We start from the raw sequence: 6,402 nt of genomic DNA on the forward strand, positions 1-6,402 counted from the left end.
GAGTTTCCTTTCCAGTTTTAAAAATAATTTTTCCAGTTTGTGAGATCCAAAATTCCTGAGACCTATGGATTAAAAGACTGGGTCTTAGAGATATCATTCACTCTGTGTTTTTCATTGGAACAGATTCAGCAGAAAGCTGTTAGTTCTCAGTTTTTCCTGTCCTCTTTGCCCATAAGTAGCACTAACAGAAAGTAAGCTCTGTTTTTCTCTTTTCCCTAATCTCGGTATTTTTGCTGTCAACTTGCAGGTTAACTTGGGGTACAAATTTCTGTTCTGAGAAAGTTCTACGTGGCATACTCATGTTGCTAAAATGGAATACTTGTGGGCTTTAAATTATTAAATAATGTGACTAAATTCAATGATTTCCCAGTCATCCAGTGAACTGTGCATACCAATTGTGATAAAAGATAGTATGCCTTTGGAGTAAAACCTAGTGTTTTTAATGATGTCTAAACCCACTGGCTGCCGCTGCCATTTCACAGTACCATACGCTGCATGGTGTAAACAACAAAAATGTATTTTCTCACATGTCTGGAGACTGGAAATCCTAGATCAGTGTGCCGGCATGGTTAGGTTCTGGTGAGAACATTTCTTCTGGCTTGTCTCTTCCTGGCTGCCTGCTAACTGTGTTCTCACATGGCAGAGAGATAGAGAGGAAGAGGGAAGGGGGGAGAGGAAGAGGAGACACCATCTGTTGTCTTTTATAAGGGCACTAATCCCATCATGAAGGCCCTACCCTCTTGACTTCATCTAAACCTAATTAACTCCTAAAGGTCCCTACTCCAAATACCATCACATTAGGGCTGCAACATAGGAATTGTGGATGGCACAATTCAGTCTATAGCTTCATTCAAAATATTGCCTGCTTGGAGCTTGGAATTCAAGATTTATGTGACAAGTAATGTCTGGTATCTACGGTTGAATAGAATAACGTTCTTGGAAACAATAAAACAAAGTTCTACTGTTGATATTATATGATAAAATGGACACAAGTCCCACAAAGAATTGAGAAAGAAAGCACAGGAGATACCTGCTAAAAGAAATAGAGTGCTCATTAGAAGTGCTGTAAAACGGGTCAACACCACAAAAGAAAACAGTGAAAGATGAAGATGTAATGCTAGCATGCTAGTTCTTCCAGAAAAGGCTCCTCGAGGAAAAAAACTTACTCAGACATAAGGATATAGATAGTCCTTATTTCCAGGGTGTTACACTTACTAGAAGACTATTTGTAAATGGAAATTACATTGTAAATTTTATTTTCATAAAACTTACGGGTGGAATAACTTCTGCTTCTTACTAGCTGTGTGACTTTACATAAATTATAGCTTTCTGAATTTCAGTTTCCTCATCTATAAAATTTAAGGACACATAAGAGATACCCCAAAATATCAGACCCCTCATATCTTTTACTCTCTTTTAAGATTACCTTCATTGTATTTTGCCCTTGGCTCCCTCTCTGCTTTTTCTCCTCTAGAAGATGATGGGATGGAAGATAGGCAATAGGACTTTATATTAGTTAGGGTTCTCCAGAGAAATGGAACCGCTGGTTATATATATATATGTATTATATATATATATATATATATATAATCTGCTATTTGGATGTGTGTGTGAGAATTATTATAAGGAATTGCCTTATGTGATTATGGAGGCTGGCAAATCCCAAGTTGGTTTCGCAGGCTAGGGACCCACGAGAGCCAATGATTTAGTTCCAGATCTAGTCTGAAGGCCTGAGAACTGGGAGAACTTTGGTGCACTTCCAGTCTGAGGACAGGGAAAACAAAAACAAAAACAAAACCTAATAACCCAGTTAGAATGCCATCAGGTAGGAGAGAATTCTCTCTTACTCAGGGGAGGGTTGGAGGTTTTCTTCTGGTCAGGTCTTCAACTGATTGGATGCTACAGAAGCAGCCTGTTCGAGGCAATCTATGATTTAAATGTTAATCTCATCCAAAAATACACAAAAGCACCTAAAATAATGTCTGATCAATTAGCTAGGCAATCCCTGGTCTACTCAAGGTCACACTGCAAGGAGGGAGGAAGTCCATGGGGGGAAAATTAGGACTAAAGGGAAAATATCCTAGAGGAGGAATCCAAACATTACCTTATAAACGTTGCAAAATCTTTTACTCAGCATGAAATAATTAAGATACTTGTTATTTTGTAAAAAGATGCTAAATAAGGAAGCAAACAGTGTTTCAGAAAAGGGGTCCCTCCACCTGGGCACATTGCCTGGAAAGCTACAAATTAGCAGTAGGACATAATTCCAAAGGAACTTTGAAAAAGAAGAAATTACATAGATTGAATTTTAAATGGAATTAAGATTTCTATGGTGTTGAAAATAGCTGAATATTGCTCTGTTTCTCCAACTTTCTTGATTGGCATTTGTATTTGACCCTTTTATAATGTTTATGCATTTCTCTTTTCTATTAAGCTTTTTCCAAAAATTGTTTGAGAGTTTTTATGATTTTGACAGTTTGACATTTATATTCCAAGCAAAAGTGCTAAGCTTTTTCAAGCATATATACTAAGGTCTTTGAGAAAATAAACCCAGTCATTTGATATCACTGCAGGGAAATAGCAGTCTTCTTTCTAAATCAAATCAGCTATTCACAAACTTATTTAATACCTCATTGTACTCTGTAATTATCCTACGGTGTCTGGTTTTGTGAATATGAATAGGAGTTATTCTCTGCATACCACTTCACTCACCAACATCTTTTTTATTCTTCCCCTTTTCCAGATGAGGACCTTGGTTTCGTCCAGACTCCTCTTCTGAAGGAAACGGCTCCACCATGGTCATTGCTGAAGAAAAAGGATCTTGGCTATTTCTGTCACTCTTCCTAGCTATACTGATTGGAAAAGAGGCAGCAATTTTGTCCAAGGGCTAACATTTCTGGTGATGGCCTTTGAGATAGCCAATCCATAGTACAGCTCTGTTCAAACATGATGAGCTGGATCACTTCAGATTTTGTTCCAGATTCTAAACTATGTAATTCTAAAACTTGATTGGCAGCAGAAGAGGAAACCAAAGCTGTACAGTGAGGCTCTAAAGTAAAAGGAACACACATGAGCCAATGTTAGGAGGAAGAAGAAACCATGGGTAAAGATGAGGTGAAGCAAGTTGATCAGAGGGTAAGTTGTCAGTTTGTAGTGAAAGAATGTAGAAATACAAAAAGAAATAGCTGTTGACTTGCCCAAGTTACATTTAGGTGAAAATTCAAGTGGTTGCTGTTGAGATAAAATAATCCAATTCCCAGCCCTTGTTTGGTTCCAGAATGATCTTCCATTAAACTTGGCAGTGCTGTAATTCCTTACTTCTGAGTGTCCAATCTCTCTCTCTCTCTCTCTCTTTCTCTTCCTACTTCCCTCTCTCCTTCCACTATAAAACAAATCCCCATCCCTTGGCTACTTAAGTGAGCTTGCTTTTTATAACCAAAATAGCCTGACCTACATTTCCTCACTTCAGTGTTTGGGTAGCCCTATGGGTGGAGTACTGAGTATTTATTTTCCTAATGCTAAAACACTAGATTTATTCTTTTTTTTAAGTTTTTTATGTTTATTTATTTCTGAGAGAGAGAGAGAGAAACAGCGTGAGTAGGAGATGGTCAGAGAGAGAGGGAGACACAGAATCTGAAGCAGCCTCCAGGCTCTGAGCTAGCTGTCAGCACAGAGCCTGACACGGGGCTCGAACCCACAAACTGTGAGATCCTGACCTGAGCTGGCGCTTAACCAACTGAGCCACCCAGGCGCCCCTAGATTTATTCTCTTATTTTCCCAGTTTCCCCCAATATATATCCCCCCTCTTTCTTTGCTAATAATTTACCACTAAAATGAAAGAAAGAGGGGAAAAAAGGAAGTAGTGTAATTAGGCATTTCTCTTCTTTCTGTTGGTCTGCACAGTTACTAGCTAGAAAGCTCCCCTGGCTCATCAGATTTTTCTTATAATTTAGAAAAGAATGATCCTAAAATTCTATCTATAACTAATTAATGAAAAATAGCTAGATTTATTTGTTTGTTTTCCACTTTTCCTAACAGAAAAAAAGTCAAAAACAGATACTTTTCTGTTCCCAGATGAAAGGGAAAAAAAGATATAATCTTTACCTATTCCTTTGCTGTCTTTGTGTTCAAAATACAAAAAGGCAGAGACATCTAGGAAAATGATTTCACACCTAAGAAAACACACTCCAGCATATATGGCCTGTTCTTGATCGGAACAACATATCACTTAGCTGGTTCTCAAAAACCCAGGTCCAATAATTCAGAAACCATACTTTAACCTTTTCACCTTCCACATTCACCAGTATTTCCAACAAGACAAACGTTACCTTCCTAGTTGTTTATATATGTTATGAATATATTAGGTTATAGGTAACAAAACTGTCAGTAATGTTTAAATGAATAAGAATTTTTTAACATAAGAATCCTTGAAAAAAAAAAACAGTTGCTGATGTCAGTTAAGTGGCTTAACTTTGAATTTCTGACATTTTTGTAGCTATTCCAGTCATTATGTCAGCACACAGGGCACGATAAAGAGAAGAGGGAGCACCTTGCCTGTTTTATTTAGAGCAAAAGACTTTCCAACGTCCCAACAGGCTTCCATGGATGGTTTCGTTGTCCAGAATTGTGTCTTTATGTCACATGGCCATTTCTGCCTGGAAGTGAATCTGGGAAGTCAAGCTGTCCTTCCCGGTGTTGGGCACAACTTTCTTTTTATTTTTTTTTAAGTTTTTTTTTTTAAATTTATTTATTTATAGGAGAGAGAGAGAGACAGCGTGAACAGGGGAGGGTCAGAGAGAGAGGGAGTCACAGACTGAAACAGGCTCCAGGCTCTGAGCTGGCAGTCAGCACAGAGCCCGACGCGGAGCTCGAACCCACGAACTGCGAGATCATGACCTAAGCGAAAGTCGGACGCTCAACCGACTAAGCCACCCAGGCGCCCCACAACTTTCTTCTGTATGGAGCAGGGTTCTCCTAGCAAGGCAGACGCAGGAGGGGGATGTTGGATAGGAAACCGAAATTGCTTGCAAGGCAGCTAGAAGGAAAACGTTAATGACTCCTTTAGTAGTCTTTCTGAGCCTCAGAAATGCCTTGGTATTTGACTTTGCAAACTTGCCCTTGCCACATTAATTCCAATAAGAAGTTTACGTATAACTGGAACGAAACGACAATGAGAATCCAGCTAAGGAAACTGTTTAACCACCTGTACTTCAACGTTGCGAATGATTATCCTGAATAGCCGGTACTGTGTGAAACGAATAAGCAGTATTATGAGAGGCAGACTCCACTGGAGAATGGGCACTGTTGTGGGCACCTAGGTGGGGAGGAGGGGTGCTGTGTGACTCCTAGATATAAAAGCTGAACTGACCCCAGAGCCAATGGCTTCTGAGAGGGAGGCTTGTCCTCATGAACTCAGCTGGACATCAGTGGTGCTTCACCTGCTTGAGCTCAAACTCTGACATTTTCATTGTTAACTTTTAGCTTGAAAACATTTCAAAACTACATTGACTGCAAGAATGGTGCAATCATATCTATGTATGTGTGTGTTTTCATACTTATTATTTACTCTATATGATCATTATTATTGAGTATAGCACTGTGGGATAATCCTTTACCTATTCGTTTATCTCGCCCAGTACTAGACAGGAAGCTTCATGAGAATAGGGCCAGTTTGGCTTTGTCACATTACATCACCAGTGTTGAACACTATGCTTGGCACACAGTATCAATGTATGAAAGGGAATGAATAGTTGAATAAAGAACTACATTTAAATTGTATTCTTTTCGGAGAGTCCACTTGCCATTAAGTGCTAATATCCCCACTGGCAATCTAACAAGAGGAGCTGGTAGTTAAGGGTTCGACATCGTTTAAAAAAAAAAAAGTACTTACTGCCAGTATGAATGCAGCAATATTACCTAGAACATAGCCTCTTTTCTTTTTCTGGGAAGCCCCTAACAAGCATTCTTATATTTCTGCCTCTCCCCCCTTTTAAAACTAAGTACTGGAAGGGACTTTTACAGATCATGTGATTTAATCTTTTAATTCTTCTCATGAAGATTCTGAAACCAGAGAAGTTGAGTAACTTCCCCAAGGTCATGCAGCTGGTTATTGTCATAAATTTGCATCATTTTTTTCTCTTAGTTGAGACTTGACTCACTTCTCTAAATGTAGCACTCTGCTTGGTAAATTCATCTGCCGGACAATTACCATCTTTGTATTTTCCCAGTAGGGGGCATGAACTCTTTTCCCTGAGATAAGTGCTCTCCCACCACACACACACACACACACACACACACACACACACACACACACACACACCTGATATGGCTATGAACACACATAATCAGTACTCCTACCATCTGCTCAACACATGTGTAACTCCCTGCCTCATCCAAGAGTGT

The sequence above is a fragment of the Hyaena hyaena genome, unplaced genomic scaffold (genome assembly GCF_003009895.1).
Source record: "Hyaena hyaena isolate Hyena2069 unplaced genomic scaffold, ASM300989v1 scaffold_200, whole genome shotgun sequence".
Classification (NCBI taxonomy): Eukaryota; Metazoa; Chordata; class Mammalia; order Carnivora; family Hyaenidae; genus Hyaena; species Hyaena hyaena.